Source organism: Pongo pygmaeus, chromosome 12 (genome assembly GCF_028885625.2).
Source record: "Pongo pygmaeus isolate AG05252 chromosome 12, NHGRI_mPonPyg2-v2.0_pri, whole genome shotgun sequence".
Lineage (NCBI taxonomy): Eukaryota > Metazoa > Chordata > Mammalia > Primates > Hominidae > Pongo > Pongo pygmaeus.
Genome location: NC_072385.2, coordinates 121,234,359 through 121,251,671, shown reverse-complemented (window position 1 = coordinate 121,251,671; position 17,313 = coordinate 121,234,359). Strand labels below are relative to the sequence as shown.

General features: G+C 38.0%; 1 long non-coding RNA gene across 1 annotated transcript in view; it reads right to left on the bottom strand.

The window, feature by feature from the left end:
- Positions 1–581: 581 nt before the first annotated feature.
- The window catches only part of LOC134737817 (uncharacterized), a 144,356-nt gene continuing 127,624 nt past the window's right edge, over positions 582–17,313 (bottom strand). The window contains exon 3 of the long non-coding RNA XR_010123138.1: positions 582–2,012. This is a non-coding gene — a long non-coding RNA (uncharacterized LOC134737817). The remainder of the gene's footprint in view (positions 2,013–17,313) is intronic.

Below are 17,313 nucleotides of genomic sequence, written 5' to 3'. Positions count from 1 at the left end.
CTGAGGTAGGGCGGAGGCATTGGAGGCGAGAGAACTTGGTAGAAACCGTGGTCTGGTAAGGCTTCCCAAGGAAGCGGGGGTTGATCTGAGCATTGAGACATGCAAACTTCTATCTACAGTGAAGAGATGTTACAATAACCCCAAAGAGAGGAACCCCTAGGCACAGGGACAAACTGTTCATGCAGACATCTAGAGTGAGTTTATCAGACACGCCACTGCAGGAGCCTCTGGCAGGTGCTGGGCTAGACCAGGAGATGTTAATGTTGGGTCCATGAGTCTCCCAAGAAATCCGTGGCTGGAATTCAGTCATTTGTAACCATGGATGAAAAAAAATTCCATCTTTGTTTTCACTAGCCTCCAACTGACATTCAGCATGCCCTTTAATTTGGAATGTAGGCAACAAACCAGAATTGCATTTGCAGTACCTGTAAAATCAATAGCTATCACATATTTTATATTCGGTTACAGTTGTTGTAGAGATCTCAAAATATTATTTATATTCATCACAACTTCAAAATTATATTTATTAAATCACTGTTAGATTTTTAAAAATGTAATGTGTTGAAGAAACACACATAGTACTATGTCATACCTTTATTTTAACATACATAACAGTAATCCAATAGAATTTATTTCCTTTAAAATTCCTGGGTATTTTTACACATTTAAAATATTCTCAGAATGGCTTCATAGGCTTTGCCACAGTGTCAAAGGAGCTCCTGGAGTGGAAAAGCTAAGAAACCCTGGGTAGCATAAAGGAGAGATATTATCCAAGGTGGCTGAGGATGAGCTGACCCACGAGACCAACTTATGTTCAGATTGTGAAGTAGGAGCTGGGTGTTATGTAACAGATATAAGGCGAGAGGTGAAAATGCTGTGGGAAGAGTAGTCAAGTAGCAGAAGTCAGAAGTTAGAATTGGGAATGGGTGGAAAGAGTATCACCATCAATTTAGATTTGCACTTGTTCAGGATGAGGTTATTAGCAGTGAACACATGGATTAGAAAAGCTTAAAGGGCTTTATAATATTTTAGTAGCCATGATATCAATATTGATAGCCAACTTAACTGAGCATTTATGTACCAGGCACTAATGTTCAGAATCTTACATGGGTAAACTCAATGAACTCTAATGACTCCATATAGCTCATGTTTAAGAAAATGAAGCTCAAAGAGGTTAATTAACTTTGCCACAGTCAAGCAAATGGTAAAGCTAGGGTTTATACCCAGGGAGTTCCAATACACTGGGAGTGATTACAAATTAAGAAAGTTTCCTCCAATGCTGATCCTTTAGGTAGGTGAAAGACAGAGGCATTCCTAGAAGGCTGGAGCCCATTTCTAATGGCAGTAAGGTCCTCCAAGCTGACTTCCCAACTTCACATGTTAATACCAATGAAAGTGCTGGAAGCCATGTCTTGATTAATCCCTTATAAAGGGAAAGAAGTTGGAACCAAACATGGGATTCCTAAAGGTCACCACATTGCCACTTGTTGAGGGTAGCACTGCTGGCAGAGCCTCTGGGCTGATTTGTTCTATGTGTTTTAAAGTCTTTCCTTGCCAGGGCCACTTTCTACCATTGTATTGACTGCATTCCTGAGTCACTGTAAGGTGGATTTCAGAGCAGCCCAGGTGACTTAGAGAGTTCTTATTGGAATTGACCAAAAAGAAGCCTCATTAAAGCTGGGGGTAAGGTGAGAGCTGAGGTTCTGTGGGTAACAGAAATCAGAGGGCAATTACCTTGTAATTATTTTTGAAACAAACATAACAGCAACAACAAAATAACATTGGGATTAGGGCACATATTTCAAATTCAGCACAGTCACCTCATCTCATCTTTTTTCCACTTGAAGTTTAAGAGACTGACCTCCTGGTGAGAAGGATGCTACTGAGATCTCACCAACCCTTGTTACCTCTGAAAGTAAGTCAGTATATGGTAGACTTTATCCTTAGAAGGCTTTTCCACATACGAATCCATCTCTCTCATGTAGCATCCTCTTCAGCACTTGTGTTGGCATCTGAGAAAATAATTTTAAATAATTTAAAAATATGAGTCCTTACAAATATCTCCTCTCCCTGCCAACACATACATGTAGTCACACACAAACATACTTCTTAGTTATTAATATTGTATTATTCTGTTCTCAAGCTGCTAATAAAGACATATATGAGACTGGGGAATTTATTAAAAAAAATAGGTTTAATGGACTCAGTTCCACGTGGCTTGGGAGACCTCACAATCATGGCAGAAGGTGAAAAGCACTTCTTACATGGTGGCAGGCAAGACAGAATAAAAGCAAAGTGAAAGGGGAAACCCCTTATAAAACCAACAGACCTCATGAGACTTATTCACTATCCTGAGAACAGTATGGGGGAAACTGCCCCCATGATTCAATTATCTCCCACCAGCTCCCTCTCACAACACATGGGAATTATGGGAATTAAAATTAAAAATGAGATTTGAGTGGGGACACAGCCAAAACATATCATTCTGACCCTAGCCCCTCCCAAAACTCATGTTCTCATATTTCTAATCCAATCATGACTTCCCAACAGTCCGCTGAAGTCTTAATTTACTTCAGCATTAACTCAAAAGTCCACAGTCCAAAGTCTCATCTGAGACAAGGCAAGTCCCTCCTGCCTATGAGCTTGTAAAATCAAAAGCGTATTAGTTACTTCCTAGATACAATGGGGGTACAGGCATTGGATAAACACATACATTTCAAATGGGAGAAATTGGTGAGAATGAAGGGCTAAAGGTCCCACACAAGTCTGAAATCCAGTAGGGCAGTCAAATCTTAAAGCTCCAAAATAATCTCCTTTGACTCCATGTCTCACATCCAGGTCACAATATTGCAAGAGGTGAGTTCCCATGGTCTTGGGCAGCTCTGCCCATATGGCTTTGTAGGGTACAGCATCCATCTCGGCTGCTTTCATGGGCTGGCATTGAGTGTTTGCAGTTTTTCCAGGTGCACAGTGCAAGCTGTCAATGGATCTACCATTCTGGGGTCTAGAGGATGGTGGCCCTCTTCTCACAGCTCCATTAGGCAGTGCCCCAGTGGGGATGCTGTGTGGGGTCTCCAATCCCACATTTCCCTTCTGCACTGCTCTAGCAGAGGTTCTCCATGAGGGCTCTTCCCCTGTAGCAAACTTCTGCCTGGGCATTCAGGCATTTCTGTACAACCTCTGAAATCTATGTGGAGGTTCCCAAACCTCAATTCTTGACTTCTGTGCACCCACAGGCTCAACACCACATGGGAGCTGCCAAGGCTTGGGGCTTGCACCCTCTGAAGCTACAGCCTGAGCTGTACTTTGGCTCCCTGTAGCCATGGCTAGAGTGGCTGGGACACAGGACACCAAATTCCTAGGCTGCACACAGCAGGTGGGCCCTAGGCCCTGCCCACAAAACAATTTTTTCCTCCTAGGACTCTGGGCCTGTGATGGGAAGGGCTGCTGTGAAGAAGACCTCTGACATGCCCTGGAGACATTTTCCCTATTGTCTTGGCGATTAACATTTAGCTCCTCATTACTTATGCAAATTTCTGCAGCCAGCTTGAATTTCTCCTCAGAAAATGGGTTTTTCTTTTCTATTACATTGTTAGGCTGCAAAATTTCCAAACTTTTATGCTCTGTTTCCCTTTTAAACTGAATCCTTTTTAACAGCACTCAAGTCACCTCTTGAATGGTTTGCTGCTTAGAAATTTCTTCTGCCAGATGCCCTAAATCATCTCCCTCAAGTTCAAAGTTCCACAGATCTTTAGGGCGGGAGCAAAATGCCACCAGTCTGTTTGCTAAAACATAGCAAGAGTCACCATTTCTCCCGTTCCCAACAAGTTCCTCATCTCCATCTGAGCCCACCTCAGCCTGGATTTCATTGTCCATATCATTATCAGCATTTTGGTCAAAGCTATTCAACAAGTCTCTGGGAAGTTCTAAACTTCCCAACATTTTTCTTTCTTCTTCTGAGCCCTCCAAGTCTCTAGGAAGTTCCAAACGTTCCCACATTTTTCCATCTTCTCTTCTGAGCCCTCCAAACTGTCTCAACCTCTATCTGTTACCCAGTTCCAAAGTTGCTTCCACATTTTTGGGTATCTTTACAGCAGTGACACCAGTAGCAATTTACTGTGTTAGTCTGTCACACGCTGCTAATGAGGACACACCTAAGACTGGGTAATGTATAAAGAAAAAGAGGTTTAATCGAATCACAGTCCCATGTGGTTGGGAAGGCCTCACAATCATGGTGGAAGGCAAAAGGTACATCTTACCTGGGGACAAGCAAGACAGGATGAAAGCCAAGCAAAAGGGGAAACCCCTTATAAGACCAACAGATCACTTGAGACCTATTCACCACCACAAGAACAATATGAGGGAACTGCCCCCATGATTCAATTATCTCCTACCAGGTCCCTCCCACAACATGTGGGAATTATGGGAGCTACAATTCAAGATGATATTTGGGTGGGGACACAGCCAAACCATATCAAATATTGTAGTTATTTTAGGTCTTACTTGATCAAACACAAAAGTTTAACAACGTTAGTTCAATTTTTGTGTAATTTAGTCTCAAAAATTACTGTCTTTTGGTTTCTCAACTTGGGCTTAATTTTGAGAAAAATTATACTTTATTATCATTACTCCTCTTCTCTAATGGCATAGGAGATGGGTTATATTGGGTTCTTTTTCTCTGGCCACGTTCTCTGTCATTTCATTTAATCTTCACAATGGCAATATGGGTAGAAATTCTTATTCCAGTTTTACAGATGAGGAAAATGGAATTCAAAAAGACTAAGAGACTTGCATGAGAGCATACTTCCACGTAAGTGTGAAAGCTAGGCTTCCAATTCTGGTTAATTTATCTCAAAGCCTATAAGGCTTACACTACTATACCCTATCTACCTCTCACATAATTTACCACATTATTTTGTAATGCTTACTCATTTGCACCTTCTACAAGTTTTTAGTATGCTACTATGCAGAGAATATAATGTATTTACCTTTGAGTTCCTTGTGTCTAACAGAATGCTTTATTAAGAGTAAACATTTAGTGAATAAATGAATGAATAAATTAATACTAGTAAGTATGACCAGTTTATTCTGCTGAATGCCGTACATACTAAAACAATTAGAAACCTATTACCGTCCTAGATCCTCTCGCACAAATAAGGCATGTAGGGCTGCATATATGGCTAGCTGGAACCATAGGCAATGATGGGGTGGTTGGAGTCTGTTATTCTCTGTCTTGAGGCAAGCCAGGTGATTCATCACATAGGGTGGGAGAGGATTCTTGGAAAAGGGATCTGAGAGGAAGTTAGGGTCAAAGAGAGGATGTGGAAGTTGAACCATGGTTCACACAAGAACCGGGAACAAATCCAAAGGAAAAGGAGTTCCAAAAGAAAAGAATTTATTTCTCTCTCCTTAGAATTCCATTCCATTGTATGAGCAATGTTTGGAGAAAGGACAGAAGAGAGAAAGGGAAACAGAAAGACAATATTTTCCTAAGTTGTTCTTTGTTAGGCGCTGTAATGGAGGGGAATGAGACCTGGATATGGCGTCAGAGAGACTGGGGCTCAAGAACTGTGCTCTGACATTTATTAGCTGTGGGCAAATAACTTAACATGTTTAAATCTTCATTTCTCATCTGTAAAATATGGTTGATACTATCCAACTTAAAAATCACAGTGCAAATTAAATGAGATAATCGTTGTGAAAATGTCTAGCATGGTGTCAGCCACGTATTAAATGTTCTGAGAGTGTTTACATAGATGACTAAGAAAAGCTTTAGTCTTCCTAAATATTTTCCAGGAAAGACTATCATGATGGGAACTGTTGGACAGGCAAGTCAGTAAATAGCAAGAAGGACTTGACCTTCTGTGTCTCCAGGATCCCACAGTTGCATAGACTTGGTGAGAGAGTAATATGAAACAAATGTGTACTAGAAATATATTTTCTAAGCAAGCTCTCTTCCTGAGGAGCTGGGGAAGAGATTAAATCCTTTTCTGCCTGCATTCAACATGGATCTCCTGAATGGTGTTCGGCTGCCAAGCACTGTCTTGGACCTGGACAGGCAAAGATGCAAACACAGTGCTCCAGTTCTCTAAGGAATTGTGGTCTGTGGAGTCAGAAAGATATTTAGTGAGTGTTTTTCTATGTTGGGGAGGGCTGCTATATTGATTAAATTATGCATTCAGACACAAGCCACAGTTTTTGAGCTCGTTCATTGTTGTTATTTTTACACACACATTTTCCAATTTAATTCTCACTAAAATGTCTCATGTTGTCATATCCATCTCTGCATTAGATGACAAGATGAAAACACATAAACTAGGCATTGGTTTTAAGTTATTAAATTATAGGATAAATGATCCAATTTAAAAATCAATGTTTTATATGTAAAGGGCAATCATGAAAAATATCCACACAAAATCTTGGAAAATATTAATGTAATTATTCAATTTATTTAGAGAAATGAGTAAGTTTTTCCTAACTGCTCTCCCTGCAAACCCCAAAATGAAAAAAACAAAGTTAGAGGCAAATACTTTATATTGGATTGATACTAGGGGATGAATGTGAACCTCAACAATAACACTTCAATAAGTGGTATTTTACATTAAGCAGTTTTTCTTTTGAAAATATCTATTCTGACTTGACACCATGTTTAAACTGATTCCACATTCAATACCTCTCTTTATACACCATAAATTCCTCACTTTTGACATCTTTGATTCTTTTTTATTTTTAATTTTTTTATTATTATACTTTAAGTTCTAGGGTACATACACACAATGTGCAGGTTTGTTACATATGTATACATGTGCCATGTTGGTGTGCTGCACCAATTCACTCATCATTTAGCATTAGGTATATCTCCTAATGCTATCCCTCCCCCCACCCCACAACAGGCCCTGGTGTGTGATGTTCCCCTTCCTGTGTCCATGTGTTCTCTTTGTTCAATTCCCACCTATGAGTGAGAACATGCAGTGTTTGGTTTTTTGTCCTTGTGACAGTTTGCTGAGAATGATGGTTTCCAGCTTCATCCATGTCCCTACAAAGGACATGAACTCATCATTTTTTATGGCTGCATAGTATTCCATGGTGTATATGTGCCACATTTTCTTAATCCAGTCTACCATTGTTGGACATTTGGGTTGGTTCCAAGTCTTTGCTATCGTGAATAGTGCCGCAATAAACATACGTGTGCATGTGTCTTTATAGCAGCATGATTTATAATCCTTTGGATATATACCCAGTAATGGGATTGCTGGGTCAAATGGTATTTCTAGTTCTAGATCCCTGAGGAATTACCACACAGACGTCCACAATGATTGAACTAGTTTACAGTCCCATCAACAGTGTAAAAGTGTTCCTATTTCTCCACATCCTCTTCAGCACCTGTTGTTTCCTGACTTTTTAATGATCATCATTCTAACTGGTGTGAGATGGTATCTCATTGTGGTTTTGATTTGCATTTCTCTGATGGCCAGTGATGATGAGCATTTTTTCATGTGTTTTTTGGCTGCATGAATGTCTTCTTTTGAGAAGTGTCTGTTCATATCCTCTGCCCACTTTTTGATGGGGTTGTTTTTTTCTTGTAAATTTGTATGAGTTCATTGTAGATTCTGGATATTAGCCCTTTGTCAGATGAGTAGGTTGCAAAAATTTTCTCCTATTCTGTAGGTTGCCTGTTCACTCTGATGGTGGTTATTTTAAGCACGTATTCAGGATCACAAATATTCTAGTTTTTAAGATCTTTTACGATGAGGATCATTTCATTGTTGTTGTCTTGATGTATAGTGACATTGCCAGTTAAAAAATTTGGGTCTTACAACCTTCCTTTCAAATCTTTGCAGATTTTTAAAATATTATATGCCCATTTCTAATATTGCTGAACAGTTACCTAAAGTCAGCACAATTTAATTTCTTTTATTAGTAATCCTAGTCTAGAAACTGTTTTCTGGAAAAAAGAAACTTCTTTATACTTGAAGTTTCCTAACTTCAATCAAAATATGCTTTTTTTCTGTTTAATTTTTGTCTGTAATACCATGTATATTAGTTTTTGCTGCAATACTACAGTAAACTCCAACAATATCGTACAATAACCAAAAGCATTGGTATCTGATGAGCTCATAGGTTTCTGACTTTCCTGAGAGTCAGCTGACCTCTGCTGTTCATCTCCCTGCTCATCTCCCACCTCCAGGCTGGGTCCTGTGCTTCATGTGTCTTCATTCCGGAGCGCAGGGTGAAGTAACCTTGATATCTGGAGTATGTCTTTCTCACCATAGAGTTAGAAGTTCAAAAAGGTGAATAAAAACTTGTGATGCTTCTGTAGACTTTGGAATGGAATAGGTTACTATCATTTCTGCCCATATTCAAGGCAAATGCTATGATGAGCTTCAAAGTCAGCAGGAGAGGGGACACATTCCTAGCCTATGGTGGTGGGTGGGAGTGTGGTGGGATGGGAGTCAGTCTTCCTTTAGCTTAGTGAGCCTTTTATTATATATTTAGATTTCCCCCCCATGTGCTCTGTTATCTTTTTCAGACCACAGTTAACAAGACGTTGAATCTTTAGAGACTATTTTTTATACCTTCCTTTTTATTCATGAAATTTTTTATATTTATCTTTTTATTTCCCTTCTCTGCCATTTTCAGGACTGAAGAAGTACAAATTAGATGATTAAACAGACAAAATTAAGAGATAGAAGTATTGACGTGTAGGAGGCAAATTTATCATTATTTTCTGATGGAAAATTATCAACCTAGAAATACAGAAAAGGTCAACTGAAATTGTTTTATAAAGCTTTGGTAATTGTAAATTTCCTGGCCACAAAATATTTACAAATTAATAACTTTCACATATGACAATAATAATTACATAGTAAATGTGAAAAAATTCCTGATTATAACAATATTAAAGATAGGACATAATTTGATACTAGCTTAAATACACATATTTACAACCTATATGAACAAAATTATAAAACTCTTTAGAGAGATACAAAACAAAATTTAAATACATTGTATTGAATGAAAAAAAAATCTCAATACCATGAAGGTGCCAGTTATCTCTAAATTAATCTTCATATTCAGTGTAATGGCATCATAAATTTTAGTGAAATAGCAAAAATAATTTTCAATTTCCCCCAAAGAATAAGCTAATTAAAGTGCTCAGAACATTTTTGGAAAAGTAAGAATAATGAAGGAAGATTTGCTCCATCAAATATGTACACTTAAGATAATGCCATTAAAATGAAAAGACCTTGATGTTGAGATGGAAGCTCGTCAACTCAGTGAAACAAAACCCATAATTCTTATATCTGCATGTGTGTGATGAGACTGAATGAGTCATAAAGGTGATACTTAAAATAATGAGAAATCTTGCTTAGTCAGTAAATATTTTTAGGACAAATAACTTGGGGGAGGCGTGGAAAAAGAATAGGTTCTTGTCCTTGATTCACTTCTAATATACATAATAAATTCAAAATTTAATTAAGTTTATTAAAAAAATTCTATAAACCCACTAGAAGAAAATATTGGAAACGTTGTTATAATCAAGGTTTGGAAGAGATTTCTAAATTTCCTATGAAACCCAGTAAGTATAAAAACAAGGTATCATAGATTTGAGTATATTGAAATTTCAAACTTCTGAATAACAGAAAACATCATAATTGTAGTTAAAGTAAAACAGGTTTGATAAAATCTTAGTCACATATATGATATCACGTGTAAAAGCTGTTATAAAATGATAAGAAAAAAGGAAATTAACATTGCAATTAAAAAAGATGAAGGATTTCAGTTGGCAATTTATAAAAGAAGAAAATACAAATGGCCACTAACATTTAAAGACACTCAATTTCATTAACATATTTTTAAAAAGTTACAGCTTTAATAGAAAATGAACTGGCATAAACAGGTTGGGGAACAAACATGCCAGACATAGTTGTAACAGAGACCAAAGGCCGTATGGCCTGAAAGCCTAAAATACTTACTGTCTGGCCCTTTACAATAACAGTTTGCTTAGGTTTTCCCCTAGAAGAAAACCTAGGCAATACCATTCAGGACATAGGCTTGGGCAAAGACTTCATGACTAAAACACCAAAAGCAATGGCAACAAAAGCCAAAATTGACAAATGGGATCTAATTAAACTAAAGAGCTTCTGCACAGCAAAAGAAACTACCATCACAGTGAATAGGCGACCTATAGAATGGGAGAAAATCTTTGCAATCTATTCATCTGACAAAGAGCTAATATCCAGAATCTATAAAGAACTTAAACAAATTTACAAGAAAAAAACAACCCCATCAAAAAGTGGGTAAAGGATATGAACAGACACTTCTCAAAAGAAGACATTTATGCAGCCCACACACATATGAAAAAAAGCTCATCATCACTGGTCATTAGAGAAATGCAAATCAAAACCACAATGAGATACCATCTCACACCAGTTAGAATGGCGATCATTAAAAAGTCAGGAAACAACAGATGCTGGAGAGGATGTGGAGAAATAGGAACACTTTTACACCGTTTGTAGGAGTGTAAATTAGTTCAACCATTGTGAAAGACAGTGTGGCAATTCCTCAAGGATCTAGAACTAGAAATACCATTTGACCCAGCAATCTCATTACTAGGTATATACCCAAAGGATTATAAATCATTCTACTATAAAGACACATGTACATGTATGTTTATTATGGCACTGTTCACAATAGCAAAGACTTGGAGCCAACCCATCAATGCCCATCAATGATAGACTGGATAAAGAAAATGGGCACATATATACCATGGAATACTATGCAGCCATAAAATGGATGAGTTCATGTCCTTTGCAGAAACATGGATGATGCTGGAAATCATTATTCTCAGCAAACGAACACAAGAACATAAAAGCAAACACTGCATGTTCTCATTCATAAGTGGGAGTTAAACAAGGAGAACACATGGACACAGGGACACTGGGGCCTGTTAGGGGGTGGGGGGCTAGGACATGATGGGTTGATGGGTACAGCAAACCACCATGGCACGTGTATACCTATGTAACAAAGCTGCATGTTCTGCACATGTATCCCACAACTTAAAGTATAATAAAAAACTTTTTTTGAATGTGTATTTTTTTTTAACCAGTACTTGAGTCCCTCCACTTAACTGACAATATAGCAGACTATTCTTGAGTAGGATGGTACTCTTCTCTTCCACCAGCCAAACTGACATTTACCAGTGTAGTCATGTTTGTTCCCCAACCTGTTTATGCCATTTACTTTTTTTTTTTTTTTTTTTTTTGTGATGGAGTCGCACTCTGTCACCTGGGCTGGAGTGCAGTGGAGCGATCTCGGCTCACTGCAACCTCTGCCTCCCGGGTTCAAGAGATTCTCCTTCCTCAGCCTCCCAAGTAGCTGGGACTACAGGTGCCTGTCACCACATCCAGCTAGTTTTTTGTATTTTTAGTGGGGACGAGTTTTCACCATGTTGGCCAGGCTGGTCTCAAACTGCTGACCTCATGATTCGCCCGCTTTGGCCTCCCAAAGTGCTGGGATTACAGGAGTGAGCCACCGCGCCCAGTCTACTATTTCAATTATTTAATTTAATTTCTTATATTTAAAACAAGTGAATGCAAAATACAGACCATGCTGCTGTGAAGTTGAATGCTTTGGAGAGTTTCTGAATGTGTGAATAAATTTAAAAAAAAAATTGAACTCGACAGGTGAAAGACAACTATAAAAATGTAGAATAGAATAAAAGAAAGCATTTAGATCCTGAAGTATTCTGTATAAAAATCACTCCACAAGTGCTTTGAAGTTCCTGCATTCTGTAAAGAAATTAAAATTGAAAATGACAGAGAATTAATTACAATTCTTTTCTAGGCCACAAAGAAAATAGTAATTGGACAAAAGTTTTGAAAGGTCCTTGAGCTACATCTAAAGACTGGCCTACCTCAAGTTTAACAGCAAGTGTGTGAAGGCTTAGCTGGTGGGAAAAACTTCATGGTGTCTATATATGTCACATTAGAAAGAATGTTTTGGTCTAATTAACCTATTCAAACATTTACAAAAAATTGGAGTCATTTTTCAATGAAGAAATCTTTTTTTTTTCTTGAGATGGAGTCTTACTCTGTCACACAGGCTGTATGTAGTGCAGTGGCACGATCTCAGTTCACTGCAATCTCTGCCTCCTGGGTTCAAGCTATTCTCCTGCCTCAGCTTCCAGAGTAGCTGGTATTAGAGGCACATGCCACCATGCCCAGCTAATTTTTGTCTTTTTAGTGGAGATGGGGTTTCACCATGTTGGCCAGGCTGGTCTTGAACTCCTGACCTCAAGTGATGCACCTGCCTTGGCCTCCCAAAGTGTTGGGATTGCAGGCGTGAGCCACCACATCCGGCTGAGAAATCCTGATCAAAGAAAAACTCTACAACTAGATAAAACAGGTTTAAATTACAAATTATCATCTGCAAGAAGAATGGCATACCAAATAGAGCAAAAAACCCCAGGAAACCAAAATTCCAAAGAAAAATATTTCATACAAAAAATAGGTTAAAACTCACAAGTTGTCATTTCTTGATTTTAGTAAATTAAAGAATCCTACCTTCTTTAAAATTTAACATTAAATCATGTATCATTATCCGTTCACTGATGCTGTAAAAATCAGCCAAGAGGGATTCAGAACTGTTAAAGGAACGTTTTTTGTTTACTTACATAGATTTATACATTAAACTTATCTGAACAACTTCCTGTCTCAATTATGCTGAACCTAAAAAGGAAGATGTAGAGGCCATGTTTTCACCAGTTTCTGCAGTTCTAGAATGCTCAATGAAATGCTACTCAAAAGAGATTTTTGTTGTTTTAGAAAACATAGGAAACATGTCACTGCTGTAAGCCCAGCAGTTTGGGAGGCTGAGGCAGGCGGATCCCAAGGTCAGGAGTTTGAGACCAGCCTGGCCAACATAGTGAAACCCTGTCTCAACTAAAAATACATCTTCATTTATCTGATGTGGTGTGGTAGCATGCGCCTGTAGTCCCAGCTAATCAGGAGGCTGAGGCAGGAGAATAGCTTGAACCAGGGAGGCAGAGGTTGCAGTGAGCCAAAATCTCACCACTGCACTCCAGTTTGGGCAACAGAGCAAGACTTCTTCTCAAAAAAGAAAAAAAGACAATAAAACATAGGAAACATGAATATGTGTCTTGAAAAATCATTTAAAGTTATCAACTTTGCTGATATTTTTTACAATGCAGCATTGGCATGGAATGCATTTTCTAGTATGTCTGTAACTATGACTTCAAAAAACCGTGGTCTGAAGTTGACTCTGCTGCAGAAAACCCTGAACTATGAGACAAAATAGAGGACATAATTTGTTAACTGACCTCAAACCAAATGGATTATTTATAGCCTGTTTCCACCTCCGGAATATAAGAGCTCCAAAAGACAGAATTTTATGTGTCTCCTTCACTCTGGTGTCTAGATTTATATTTAGTCCATTGTTAGTATCAAATAAATATTTGTTCAATAACTGAGAAAGAGATTAAAATATCTGATGTCTGAGGTCCTGGCAGTAATATTATTCTATGGGATTATTGTTGTATACTAGGAAGAGCATACTGTGGAATTGGAATAGGAATTCCTACTCTGTACTTTCTTGTTGTGTGATCTTGGTTATTTTGCCCATGGACTTCAACTTTCTCATCTATTAAACAAGAATTAGACATTTTAGGCTTGTTGATTAGATTAATTGAAATAATATGTGTAATTTAACTAGTATATAGAAAGTTATTAATAAATGGTAGAGATGGTGGCCATCGTGATGATGATGGTGGTGGTGGTGATGGTGCTGGTGCGGGTGTAGGAATCTAAACATTCACTGAGTATCTTTGGTGAGCAGGGTACTTTTCTAGGCTTCAGACAGCACTTCCATGCTCAGAAAAGGCCACACTCTCAGAGAGGAATTGCTCAGCCCAGAAACAGTTCTTCAGTGGGTCACATTGCAGAAGTACTGCTTTGGCGAGCCAAACAAAGGGGTCATTATTCTCATCCACAGACAGCGCCAAGAAGGTGCTGGGTGGTCTAGAATACAGGAGACAGATAATGTAATGACTCCATTCATCAAAAGTTGAGCATGCACACCAGCTGCCCGCCAGCTGGAAAATGAGGCTCCTCTCCCTTCTGAGGATAATTTACTTCTGCTGGAGAGACTCAGCAATACCCTTCACCTTAAGGGACCAACTGAATTCCAATAGTGTCATGTAACATCGTGCTGACCCAGCAATGGGACTCAAAGGGAAAGCAAAATAAAACAACCAAACCAAGGGAAAATAGCAGTTACTCCTCATGTTAGAAAAAAAAAAAAAAAAAAGAACAAACAAGTAACACTGCCCCTTCTATAAATTTGATATATTTTTATTTTGTGGATACTTGATAGTCTATAAATGAAATTCTATTTCTTTTCTTTGGCCATTAGGAAATACAATGTTAAATTTTGGTCCTCATCTAACCAGAGTAAAAGAGACTAGTGCATGCATTTCTTTATGGAGGACTTCTACTACTTTTAGTGTTTTCCCACTTTTAAACTTTAATATAGCCCATGACCCACAATTATTAACTTCAAATTTTTATTTTGGATTTAATGAGACCATGATTTAACACCTAATGTGTCATAAAACCAATAGCTGTGTCTCTCAATTGAGCTTAAAAACAACATCTTCTTCTTACGTTTTTTCTGCAAGTTGAAAAATTGAGTTTTTTCATTCAATTTATTAAATGTTTTCTAAATTCCAATCAATGGCAAGCATATTGTAGGTGAATTATCACATGTAATCTTCATGACAACTCGTTATGTGAACTCTATTTTTTTTTTACATATTCAGATAATGTTCCTGAGACTTAGAGATGTTAAGTAATTAGTCAACTTCCCATAGTTTGAAACTGATGGATCCAGAATTTGAACCAGGGTCTGTCTGAAACCAGAGTCTAAGTCCTGAAACATTTTGTTGAATAACTCCTGTTTCTGCCTAAACTTATTTGTTATTTAGTGATGGGCAAAGCTGAATAGGTCTGTGCATAATCAGATTCCAGGTAAAACACATCTGGAGTTTGTGAGGCTTTATGAGCTAGCCAATGTTAGTTGTTGATTTGAAAAGAAAGCTTTAACTCCTCCTTCTGAAAGAACATGTGCCAGCTCACACATAAAAAACACAAAGCAGTTCAGGAATTGGGTGTTGCAGTCCCCAAGGTAAAATAAAAACTACAATAGAACATGAAGAAGCAATGTCATGGAAATAATGAAGGCTTTTTGGCATGGTTTTCTTGCAAGGAGGAAATGATTCATGAGACAGAAATAAGGAAGTGGAAGAAACGAGATTTCACTCTTGGAAAGTAATAGAGGATGAAAATGACCTGTGAGGGGGAAAAAGTTAAATGCAAAAGCTCTGAGCTTAGAATTGTAGAAAGAAAGAAACTCTGAAGAGTAACTTTTAGGATATGTTAACTATGTTTGTATCTGACTCTTTTTCCAGGAGTAGGCTCCTTTCTGCTCATAATATTTTATGATCTAGGAATAAAGATTCCCTGCACACCAACATGGAAATAACCCCATTAATTAGGAGAAATTCAATCTTTCAGGAAAGGCATCATCTGTTTTAGTTAGTTTCCATAAACATGGATATCTGACCACTGTTTTTGCCATAGCATAGTCAGGTTTTTATATAAACTCATAATAAGTCATTAATGTCTTATTATTTCCAATACTTTCCTGTGGGACATCTCTAACCACCAGCCCACAGGAATGATGTCCTCCTGGACGCCATTAGGACTGTTTCTGTATGTCTGCTGTTGATATTTTGGAGGCTGGTCATCCCCTTGTGAGTTGGTCCAGTCTTTGCATCACTTCCATTTTTCTACTTGATCCATGACACCTCCAAATAACCCTGGTGCTAATCACAGGAAACCAGTTACCGAATCCCTTTGACCTTATTCCAATGGCAAGCAGTCAAAGAAAAAAAATCAATGGTGCTTGCATCCCTTAGGTAATACTATCATACTGACACTAAAAGGGTTTCTCACCAAACTGAAAGAACTTTGAAGAAGAAAGATTTTTATTTAATTGGAAAATTTTTTAATAGTAGAAACTGAGATTAAGGTCATGGAATTAAGAAAAGGAGGGTTTGCTTGAAAAATGGCAGATTGGCCAAGACATCCGTAAGAAAAATGCGACCAATTTGTGAGGCAAAAATCCTAGTATGAGATACACTAACATGTAGTACATTTTAAAATAATGATCAGGCTACAAATTATGGGAGACCCATTAAGAGTAGGAAGCGAGAGAGAGACAGAGAGTGAGAATAAAGAGGAGCAAGAGGAATAACAAGGAGGAGGAGAACATCCCAGAGAAAGTCAGAGAGCTCAGTCTCCTAAGCAATTAGAAAAGGAGGATGCCTGTGTATTTTTTAGTAGCCAGCTAGAGTGTTATCCGCCAACCAGTCTATGTTATAACTACATCTGTTTATCCATTTAACAAACTGATCATGGACCAGTATGCTTAAAGACAGGGCCACCACTGCTGACCTTACTACCTTTCTACAGGCCAACTAATATGAAGACATTAAGTTACTAGTATGTCTCACCTATCTGCATTCTACATAGCAGTCAAGTGTCAAAGGGGAAGCCACAATAGCCATAGAGACATTGAGCATCAAAAGTCAGAATAAACTACTAATTAGATATGGAGATGGCAGAGCAAGCATTTATGGCAAGTATTGGTAAGGCAAATAATGGGTCCAAAAAGAATTGTCCCAGCCTTCCACAGGCTTGTCTATCCCCCTACATAGCTGTTTCGTGAACTTGATGACTACCCACTTTCCCTTCAATGTGCGTAAAAGTCATCTGAGGATCCTGTTGACAAACAGATTTTATATCATACAAGAATCAGTAGCATTCCTATACACCAAAACCAGCCAACTTGACAGCCAAATGAAGAATGTGATCCCATTCACAATTGCCACAAAAAATAAGATATTTGAGAAGACAGCTAACAGGGAGGTGAAATATATCTACAGTGAGAATTACAAAACGGTGCTCATAGAAATCAGAGATGACACAAATGGAAAAACATTCCATGTTTATGAATAGGAAGAATCAATATCATTAATGTGGACATACTGCTCAAAGCAACGTACAGATTCAGTGTTATTCCTACCAAACTACCAATGACATTCTTCACAGAACTAGAAGAAACTATTTTAAAATTCACATGGAACCAAAAGAGAGCCCAAATAGCCAAGGCAATCCTAAGCAAAAATAAATAAATAAATAAATAAATAAAAAATAAATGTCCAAGGCTGGA